Source organism: Arachis hypogaea, chromosome 3 (genome assembly GCF_003086295.3).
Source record: "Arachis hypogaea cultivar Tifrunner chromosome 3, arahy.Tifrunner.gnm2.J5K5, whole genome shotgun sequence".
Taxonomy (NCBI): domain Eukaryota; kingdom Viridiplantae; phylum Streptophyta; class Magnoliopsida; order Fabales; family Fabaceae; genus Arachis; species Arachis hypogaea.
Window position 1 is genome coordinate 61,794,873 of NC_092038.1, and position 11,140 is coordinate 61,806,012.

Consider the following 11,140-nt stretch of genomic DNA (forward strand, 5'->3'; position numbering starts at 1 on the left):
GGGAAGGCTAGCCGTGCCATGGGTGAGGGCTTGTCGGCTATTTTGTAGAGTTCATTGGAGATGACCTCATGAACTTCTACTTCCTCTCCAATCATGATGCTGTGAATCATGATGGCCCGATCCACAGTAACTTCAGATCGGTTGCTAGTAGGAATGATGGAGCATTGGATGAACTCCAACCATCCTCTAGCCACAGGCTTGAGATCCAGTCTTCTTAGTTGAACTGGCTTGCCTTTGGAGTCTATTCTCCATTGGGCTCCTTCCACACATATGTCCATTAGGACTTGGTCCAACCTTTGATTAAAGTTGACCCTTCTAGTGTAGGGGCGTTCATCTCCTTGCATCATGGGCAAGTGAAACGCCAACCTCACATTTTCTGGACTAAAATCTAAGTATTTCCCCCGAACCATTGTGAGGTAGTTCTTTGGATTCGGGTTCATACTTTGATCATGGTTCCTAGTGATCCATGCATTGGCATAGAACTCTTGAACCATTAAGATTCTGACTTGTTGCATGGGGTTGGTTAAGACTTCCCAACCTCTTCTTTGGATCTCATGTCGGATCTCCGGATACTCATTCTTTTTGAGCTTGAAAGGGACCTCGGGGATCACCTTCTTCTTTGCCACAACATCATAGAAGTGGTCTTGATGGCTCTTAGAGATGAATCTTTCCATCTCCCATGACTCGGAGGTGGAAGCTTTTGTCTTCCCTTTTCCTTTTCTAGAGGATACTCCGGCCTTTGGTGCCATTGATGGTAATGGAAAAACAAAAAGCTTATGCTTTTACCACACCAAACTTAAAATATTGCTCGCCCTCGAGCAAGAGAAGAAAGAAGAGAAGAAGAAGAAGAAGAAATATGGTAGAGAGGGAGAGAGGTAGGTTCGGCTAAGTGGGAGAAGAAGGGTTTGTGTTGTGTGAAAATGAAGGAGAATGGAAGGGTATTTATAGGGAGAGGGGAGGGTGTATGTTCGGCCATTTTGGGTGGGAATGGGTGGGAAATTGAATTTGAATTTTATGAAGGTAGGTGGGGTTTATGGGGAAGAGTGGGTTGATGTGAGTGGTGAATGGGGCAATTGGGAAGAGGAATTGAGGTGATTGGTGAGGAGTGTTGGGAAGTGTGACATGGGGAGTAGGAAAGTGTGATTAGGATTAGGAGAGTGTAATTAGGGAATATGGTAGGTGGGGATCCTGTGGGGTCCACAGATCCTGAGGTGATCCTGTGGGGTCCACAAGATCCTGAGGTGTCAAGGAATTCCATCCCTGCACCAAATAGGCATGTAAAATGCCTTTGCACACCATTCTGGCGTTTTAACGCCCATTGGTGCACGTTTTGGGCGTTCAACGCCCATGTAAAGCATGTTTCTGGCGTTGAACGCCAGTTTCATGCTTGTTACTGGCGTTCAGCGCCAGCTTTTCTTCTCTAGGCACATTCCTGGCGTTCAGCGCCAGAATGTTGCTTGTTTCTGGCGTTCAGCGCCAGAATGGTGCTCTGTTCTGGCATTGAACGCCGGCCAGATGCATCTTACTGGCGTTGAACGCCAGCCTGTGCGTCCTCCAGGGTGAAAAATATTTTTCTTCTGTTTTTGACTCTGTTTTTAATTTTTATGATTTTTTTGTGACTCCTCATGATCATGTACCTAATAAAACACAAAATAACAATAAAATAAAAATTAGATAATTAAAATTGGGTTGCCTCCCAACAAGCGCTTCTTTAATGTCAATAGCTTGACAGTGGCTCTCATGGAGCCACAAGGTGATCAGGTCAATGTTAGTGTAGTCCCAACACCAAACTTAGAGTTTGGACATGGGGTCTTAACACCAAACTTAGAGTTTGGTTGTGGCCTCATAACACCAAACTTAGAGTTTGACTGTGGGGGCTCTTCTTGACTCTGAACTGAGAGAAGCTCTTCATGCTTACTCTCTTTTGTCACAGAGGGATGGCCATGTGCCTTAAACACAAGGTAGTTCCCATTCAATTGAAGGACTAACTCACCTCTGTTGACATCTATCACAGCTTCTGCTGTGGCTAGGAAAGGTCTTCCAAGGATGATGCAATCATCCTCTTCCTTCCTAGTGTCTAAGATTATGAAATCAGCAGGGATGTAAAGGCCTTCAACCTTTACTAACACGTCCTCTACTATTCCATAAGCTTGTCTCAATGACTTATCTGCCAATTGTAATGAGAACAAGGCAGGTTGTACCTCAATGATCCCTAGCTTCTCCATTACAGAGAGTGGCATAAGATTTATCCCTGACCCTAGATCACATAGAGCTTTTTCAAAGCTCATGGTGCCTATGGTACAAGGTATTAGGAACTTGCCAGGATCTTATTTCTTTTGAGGTAGAGTTTTCTGAATCCAAGTATCTAGTTCACTAATGAGCAAGGGAGGTTCACTTTCCCAAGTCTCATTACCAAACAACTTGGCATTCAGCTTCATGATAGCTCCTAAGTATTGAGCAATTTGCTCTCCAGTCACATCTTCATCCTCTTCAGAGGATGAATAGTCTTCAGAGCTCATGAATGGCAGAAGGAGATTTAATGGAATCTCTATGGTCTCTATATGAGCCTCAGATTCCTTTGGATCCTTAATAGGAAACTCCTTCTTGCTTGAGGGACGTCCCAGGAGGTCTTCCTCACTAGGATTTTTGTCCTCCTCCTCCCTTGTGCATTCGGCCATATTGACTAAATCAATGGCCTTGCACTCTCCTTTTGGATTCTCTTCTGTATTACTTGGGAGAATACTGGGAGGAGTTTCAATGACTTTCTTACTCAGCTAGCCCACTTGTGCCTCCAAATTTCTAATGGAGGATCTTGTTTCATTCATGAAACTGAAAGTGGCCTTTGACAGATCAGAGACTATATTGGCTAAATTAGAAGTGTTTTGTTCAGAATTCTCTGTCTGTTGCTGAGAAGATGATGGATATGGCTTGCTATTGCTCAGCCTATTGCGTCCACCATTGTTAAAGCCTTGTTGAGGCTTTTGTTGATCCTTCCAGGAGAAATTTGGATGATTTCTCCATGATGGATTATAGGTGTTTCTATATGGTTCACCTATGTAATTAACCTCTGCCATGGCAGGGTTCTCAGGATCATAAGCTTCTTCAGAAGCTACCTCTCTAGTACTGTTGGATGCATGTTGCAATCCATTCAGATTTTGAAAGATCATGTTGACCTGTTGAGTCAACACTTTATTCTGAGCCAATATGGCATTCAGAGCATCAATTTCAAGAACTCCTTTCTTCTGAGGTATCCCATTATTCACGGAATTCCTCTCAGAGGTATACATGATTTGGTTGTTTGCAACCATGTCAATGAGTTCTTGAGCCTCTTCAGGCGTTTTCTTCAGGTGAATAGATCCACCTGCAGAATGGTCCAATGACATTTTCGAAAATTCAGAGAGACCATAATAGAATATATCTAATAGGGTCCATTCTGAAAACATGTCAGATGGACATCTTTTGGTCAGCTGCTTGTATCTTTCCCAAGCTTCATAGAGGGATTCACTATCTTTTTGTTTGAAGGTTTGAACATCCACTCTCAGCTTGCTCAGCTTTTGAGGAGGAAAGAATTTATCTAAGAAGGCAGTGACCAGCTTATCCCAGGAGTCCAGGCTATCCTTAGGTTGTGAATCCAACCATATTCTAGCTCTGTCTCTTACAGCAAAAGGGAAAAGCATGAGTCTGTAGACTTCAGGATCAACTCCCTTTGTCTTTACAGTTTCACAGATCTGCAAGAACTCAGTTAAAAACTGATAAGGATCTTCAGATGGAAGCCCATAAAACTTGCAGTTTTGTTGCATTAAGGCAACTAGCTGAGGTTTCAGCTCAAAGTTATTGGCTCCAATGGCAGGAATGGAGATGCTTCTTCCATCAAACTTGGACGTTGGCTTTGTGAAGTCACCAAGCATTCTCCTTGCATTATTATTATTATTTTCGGCTGCCACCTCCTTCTCTTGTTCGAAAATTTCTGAAAGGTTATTTCTGGATTGTTGTAATTTAGCTTCTCTTAATTTTCTCTTCAGAGTCCTTTCAGGTTCTGGATCAATTTCAACAAGAGTGCCTTTTTCCCTGTTCCTGCTCATATGAAAGAGAAGAAAACAAGAAAAGAAAGAGGAATCCTCTATGTCACAGTATAGAGATTCCTTTCTGTTAGTAGACAGAGAAAAGGGGGGAAGAATCCAAATACAAGGGATATAAGAAGTTTGGATTCTTAGATGAAGAGAGGTGAAGAGAAGTGTTAGTAATTAATTAATTAAATAGAATAAGAGAAGAGAAGAGACATTTTGAAAATAATTTTTGAAAAAGAGGTTAGTAATTTTCGAAAATTAGAGATAAGATAAGATTAAAATTAAAATTTAAAAAAATTAAAAAGAATTTTTGAAAAAGAGAGAAGTATTTTTGAAAATTAGAGATGGATAGGAAGTTAGTTGGTTTTGAAAAAGATAAGAAACAAATAAAAAGTTAGTTAGTTGATTGAAAAAGATTTTGAAATTAAAATTTAAAAAGATAAGAAGATAGGAGGTTAGATAAGATATTTTGAAATCAAATTTTGAAAAAGATAAAATAAGATAAGATTTTTAAGAAAAAGATATTTTGAAAAAGATTTAATTTTTAAAATTACTTAACTAACAAGAAACTACAAGATAAGATTCTAGAACTTAAAGATTGAACCTTTCTTAACAAGAAAGTAACAAACTTCAAATTTTTGAATCAATCACATTACTTGTTAGCTAATTTTCGAAAATTTGATATAAAGATAAGAAAAAGATTTTGAAAATATTTTGAAAAAGATTTTTGAAATTTTCGAAAATAGAAAAAATGAAAAAGATATGATTTTTGAAAAAGATTTTGAAAAGATAAGATTTTTAAAATTTGAAATTTTGACTTGACTTGTAAGAAACAACTAATTTTGAAAATTTTTTGACCAAGTCAACCCAAAGTTTCGAAAATTTGGAGGGAAATAAGGAAAAGATATATTTTTTATTTTTGAATTTTTTTTAAAGAAAAACACAAAAATGACCCAAAACATGAAAATTTTGGATCAAGACACAAGATGCATGCAAGAATGCTATGAATGTCAAGATGAACACCAAGAACACTTTGAAGATCATGATGAACATCAAGAACATAATTTTGAAAAATTTTTGATGCAAAGAAAACATGCAAGACACCAAACTTAGAAATTTTTAATGCTTGGAAAATATGAATGCAAAGATGCACATGAAAAACAACAACCAACACAAAACAAGAAAACATCAAGATCAAACAAGAGGACTTATCAAGAACAACTTGAAGATCATGAAGAACACTATGAATGCATGAGATTTTCGAAAAAATGCAAGAAAAATTTTAAAAGCATGCAATTGACACCAAACATAAAAATTAACACAAGACTCAAACAAGAAACACAAAATATTTTTGATTTTTATGATTTTCTAATTTTTTTGTATTTTCATTCTAATTTTTTTTCGAAAAAACATGGTTAGAAAAACGAAAAAGAAAAGAAAAATTTTGAAAAAGATTTTTGAAAAGAAAATTACCTAATCTGAGCAACAAGATGAACCGTCAGTTGTCCATACTCGAACAATCCCCGGCAACGGCGCCAAAAACTTGGTGGACGAAATTGTGATTCAATTGTTATTCCATTTTGCAAAATTCATTGCTTTTCATTCCCTGGTAATGGCGCCAAAAACATGATGCCAATACCATAGTTCACAACTCCGTTCAACTTAACCAGCAAGTGTACTGGGTCATCCAAGTAATACCTTACGTGAGTAAGGGTCGATCCCACAGAGATTGTTGGTATGAAGCAAGCTATGGTCATCTTGTAAATCTCAGTTAGGCCGATTAAATAGTTTTGGGTTTCGAAAATTAATAGTAAAAGGAAAATAAAAGGGATAGAAATACTTATGTAAATTAATAGTGGGAATTTCAGATAAGTGTATGGAGATGCTATGCTCTTCTTGAATCTCTACTTTCCTATTACAGTCATCCAATCCTTCCTACTCCTTTCCATGGCAAGCTGTATGTAGGGCATCACCGTTGTCAATGGTTACATCCCATCCTCTCAGTGAAAACTTTCCTATGCTCTGTCACAGCACGGCTAATCATCTGTCGGTTCTCAATCAGGTTGGAATAGAATCCCTTGATTCTTTTGCGCTTGTCATCATGCCCAGCCTTCAGGAGTTTGAAGCTCGTCACAGTCATTCAATCCCAGAATCCTACTCGAAATACCACAGACAAGGTTTAGACTTTCCGGATCCTCATGAATGCCGCCATCTATCTAGCTTATACCACGAAGATTCTGTTGGGGAATCTAAGAGATATGCGCCCGGCCAAGAGTAGAACGGAAGTGGTTGTCAGTCACGCGCGTTCATAGGTGAGAATGATGATGAGTGTCACGGATCATCACATTCATCAAAGTTAAGTGTAGCGTATATCTTGGAATAAGAATAGAAGAGAATTGAATAGAAAGTAATAATAATTGTATTGAAACTTGAGGTACAGCAGAGCTCCACACCCTTAATCTATGGTGTGCAGAAACTCCACTGTTGAAAATACATAAGTAAAAGGTTCAGGCATGGCCGAATGGCCAGCCCCCAAAACGTGATCACAGGATTCAAAATACAATCCAGGATGATATTATGATAGTAAAAAGTTCTATTTATAATAAACTAGCTCCTAGGGTTTACATGAGTAAGTAATTGATGCATAAATCCACTTCCGGGGCCCACTTGGTGTATGTTTGGGTTGAGCTTGATCTATCCACGAGCTGAGGCTTCTCTTGGAGTTGAACTCCAAGTTATCACGTGTTTTGGGCGTTCAACTCCAGATCATGACGTTTTTCTGGTGTTTAACTCCAGACAGTAGCATGTACTTGGCGTTCAACGCCAAGTTACGTCGTCAATTTCCGAATGAAGTATGAACTATTATATATTGCTGGAAAGCTCTGGATGTCTACTTTCCAACGCCGTTGAGAGCGCGCCAATTGAAGTTCTGTAGCTCCAGAAAATCCATTTCGAGTGTAGGGAGGTCAGATTCCAACAGCATCAACAGTCCTTTTGTCAGCCTTTTTCAGAGTTTTGCTCAAGTCCCTCAATTTCAGCCAGAATTTACCTGAAATCACAGAAAAACACACAAACTCATAGTAAAGTCCAGAAATGTGAATTTAACATAAAAACTAATGAAAACATCCCTAAAAGTAGCTCAAACTTACTAAAAACTATCTAAAAACAATGCCAAAAAGCGTATAAATTATCCGCTCATCACACTACAGTCTCATTCTCTTCCCATTTCTCTTCCTTGTCATGAGCTCTTTTAAAAACTTGACATAGAGTGGCATTTGTTCTAATGCCTCAGCAAAAGGTATGTTGATATGGATCTTCTTGAAGATTTCTAGGAATCTAGAGAACTGACTGTCTTTTCCATCCTTCCTCAGTCTTTGTGGATAGGATGCCTTTGGCACATAAGGCTTCAGGACTTGCTTTGGTGAGGATGGTGCAATGGTCTCTTCTTCTTTCTTGATTTTAGGTTCCTTTGCAACTTCTTCTTCTTGGTTACTTTGACTTGGGGTTGCTTCTTCTACAACTCTTCCACTTCTTAGTGTGATGGCCTTATATTTCCCTCTTGGGTTGGCCATGGTATCACTAGGAAATGTATGTGTAGGCATTGGTATTTATTTAGACAAGCTTCCTACTTGTGCTTCCAATTTTGAAATTACTGCCCCTTGATTCTTTATGTTCGATCTGAACTCTTCTTGGTTTGCATCTATCTTTCTTTCAGCCTGTAGTTGTCTCTCCAGAATAGTGGAGATAGTTCCATTAAGTTGTGCTGACAATTGTGCTATGGCAGCTTCCAACTTTGAGAAACTACTGTTGGTTTCACATGGTTGCATGATAGAGGTGGATGTATCTTGGTTGTGGTTGTTGTGTGTTTGCTAGGTCAAGTGATATGATGTATTTTGTGAGTTATGATAGGGTCTGTTGTTGCTTGATTGGTGGTTGGGGTTGTGGTTGTTGTGATGGTTAGCGTGGTATGGTTTGTGGTCTTGTTGATTTCCCCACCCAAAATTTGGGTAGTTCTTCCAACCTGGGTTATATGTCTTAGAATTTGGGTCATATGGTGGTCTAGAGGGATTGTTTACATAGTTTGCCTGCTTTCATTCACATTCAGCTTCTGGTGCATCTCCTTCTTGTGGTGGCTGACGATTGAATTTTTGATGGTTTAGAATTTCACTAATGAAATCTCGTTGTAAAGTATAGTTTCTAAACCAAGCAATAATCCTTTCATACAAAAAGTTGTTTGTCACTAAAACAAACCCCTAAGATTTATAAACCGAAGTATTCAAACCTCGGGTCGTTCTCCCTAGGAATTGTAATGAAGTGTCTTGTTATTGGTTGTGATGTGTTTTGGGGTTTTGGATAAGAAGCATGAAAGTAAATGGCAATGAAAATAAACTAACAACTATAAAAGGCTCTTGGTGAGGTGTGAGAACTAGAAGTCCTATCCTAGTTATCCTTCTCAATTGTGATGAGAATTATTCATTGCTACCACTTAGTTAACCCTTACTAAATAAAGGAAAGTAAAGTGGATGAATTGACTTGAGCCACAAGTCCTAGCCAACTCCCAAGGAAAGACTAGCTTTAGTGCACTCTAAACCAATTAGTAATCTCTCCAATTATCAATCAACAAAGGAATTAGATAACTCAAGTGTCACTAATTACTCTACCTAGGCCAAGAGGAACAAAACCTACACTAAAACTAAAAGAGACATTTCAACAAACACATAGAGTGCAATAGAAGTAAACATTATTAAATGCAAGAATTAAAGGAATCTACAACTACAAAAATAAGAGATCAACAATAGAAAAGCAAAGAAGAACAATTATTATGAATTACCTCTTATTGAATTGGAAGAAAATGGACGGAACAATAGTAGATCTACAACAAAGTATAAGAACAACATAAAGGAAATTACAATAAAAGAATGGAAGAAGAATGAATGTAACAACAAGGAATTGAGATGTAGAAGTAGAAGAAAGCAAAGATTAAAACCTAGATCTAAGAACTAATCCTAATCCTAATCCTAATTCTAGAGAGAAGTGAGAGCTTCTCTCTCTAGAAACTAATTCTAACTACTAAACTAAACTAATGGCAACTAACATGTGTTTCCCTCTTCACTCCTTGGGTTAAATAGCATCAGAAATGAGTTGGATTGGGCCCACAAGGCTTCTAAAATCGCTGGCCACATTTTGCTTCAAGTGGACTAGGTGGCAGCAACGGCGCGTGCGCGTACTATGCGCGTGCGCGCCACCATACTTGTAGCAACTAGGGCAAATCTTATATCGTTTCGAAGCCCCGGATGTTAGCTTTCCAGCCCAACTGGAACCGCATCATTTGGACCTCTGTAGCTCAAGTTATGGTCGTTTAAGTGCGAAGAGGTCGGCTTGACAGCTTTCCGGTTCTTTCATTTCTTCATGAGTTCTCCAACTTTTCATGCTTCTTTCTTCATTCCCTTGATCCAATCTTTGCCTCCTAAATCTGAAATCACTTAACAAACATATCAAGGCATCTAATGGAATCAAGGAGAATTAGATTTAGCTATTTTAAGTCCTAAAAAGCATGTTTTCACTCTTAAGCACAATTAAGGGAGAAGTTATAAAACCATGCTATTTCATTGAATAAATGTGGGTAAAAGGTTATAAAATCCCCTAAATTAAGCACAAGATAAACCCTCAAAATGGGGTTTGTCAGTGGCGCTTGGGCTTGGACATCTGAGACTTGGCTTTCTTCCACCTTCTTTGTTAGGGCTGCTAATTGTTCTGCGATCATCTTGTTTTGTGCCAACAAAGTATCCATAGAGTTAAGTTCTAGCACTCCTTTCTTTTGAGCTTTTTATAAAACATAGAAGTACTCATTTTCAGCTATAGTCTTAATAACATCTATGGCTTCCTCGATGGTTTTCTTCTTGTTGAGTGAACCCCCTGAAGAGTGATCCACAGCTTTCTTTGCTTTATATGATAGCCCTTCATAGAAGATGTGTAGTTGAACCCATTCGTTGAACATATCCGGAGGGCATTTCCTTGTCAAGTCTTTAAACCTCTCCCAGGCCTCAAAAGTGTTTCACCATCTTGCTGTCTGAAGGTATGCACCTCAGTTCTCAATCTATTGACTCTCTGTGGAGGATAAAATCTTGCTAGAAATTTGTTCACAACCTCATCCCAAGTGATCAAGCTCTCCTTGGGAAATGTTTCTAACCACTTTGCTGCCTTATCTCTGAGAGAAAAAGGGAACAAAAGTAGTTTGTAGCCGTTAGGGTGTACACCATTGGACTTTACAGTGTCGCATATCCTCAAGAATATAGTGAGATGTTGGTTTGGGTCCTCCTGAGCACCCCCTCCATATGAACAATTATTCTGGACAAGTGTGATGAGTTCAGGTTTCAACTCGAAGTTGTTAGCATGAATTGTGGGCTTTAGGATGCTACTGCCACAATTTCGTGGGTTTGGGTTGATGTAGGAGCCTAAGACTCTCCTTTCTTGCCCAACATGATTGCCAGCATCTTCTCCAACATGGTTATGCACCTCTTCTTCCATAGCAGCTCTCAGATCTTCCTCTACTACCTCCTCTCCAACTATGCCCTTGCCTCTTGCTTCCCTCCTTAATCTAAGGAAGGTCCTCTCAGGTTCACTATCGAAAGATGATGAAGTTTCTCCCCTTCTACCTGTCATACATTCAACAGCAGTAAGCAGAGGACAAGTGAAGTAAAGATTTTTGTTGAGATTAGTGGTTAGTTTGGTTGATGCAATTAATCAAACAGTTAATAGAGCAGTAAAAAAATGGAAATATGAACAACAAATAACTAAAATGATCAAAGTAAAAATAAACAAATTAAAAGAAAACAAAAATTAAAGAATTGAGAAAGAAATAACAAGGTAATTAAAATGCTTAATCTAGCTTCCCATCAATATAGTCATTGTCGAATTCAAACCAATCCCCGACAACGGCGCCATAATACTTGATGACCAAAATTCACTCCCCATATAAAAAATGATGAATCCATTCTTTTGGCAAGCGTACCAAAATTGTCGTCAAGTAATAACCCACAGTGGAGGAGGATCGTATCCAAAGAGATTGGTAG

General features: G+C 38.7%; 1 non-coding gene across 1 annotated transcript; it reads left to right on the forward strand.

Annotated features, from left to right (window-relative positions):
• Positions 1 to 10,061: 10,061 nt before the first annotated feature.
• LOC112793298 (small nucleolar RNA R71) lies at positions 10,062 to 10,166 on the forward strand. The gene has a single exon (XR_003197997.1). It is a non-coding gene; the product is annotated as a small nucleolar RNA R71 (small nucleolar RNA).
• Positions 10,167 to 11,140: the final 974 nt, after the last annotated feature.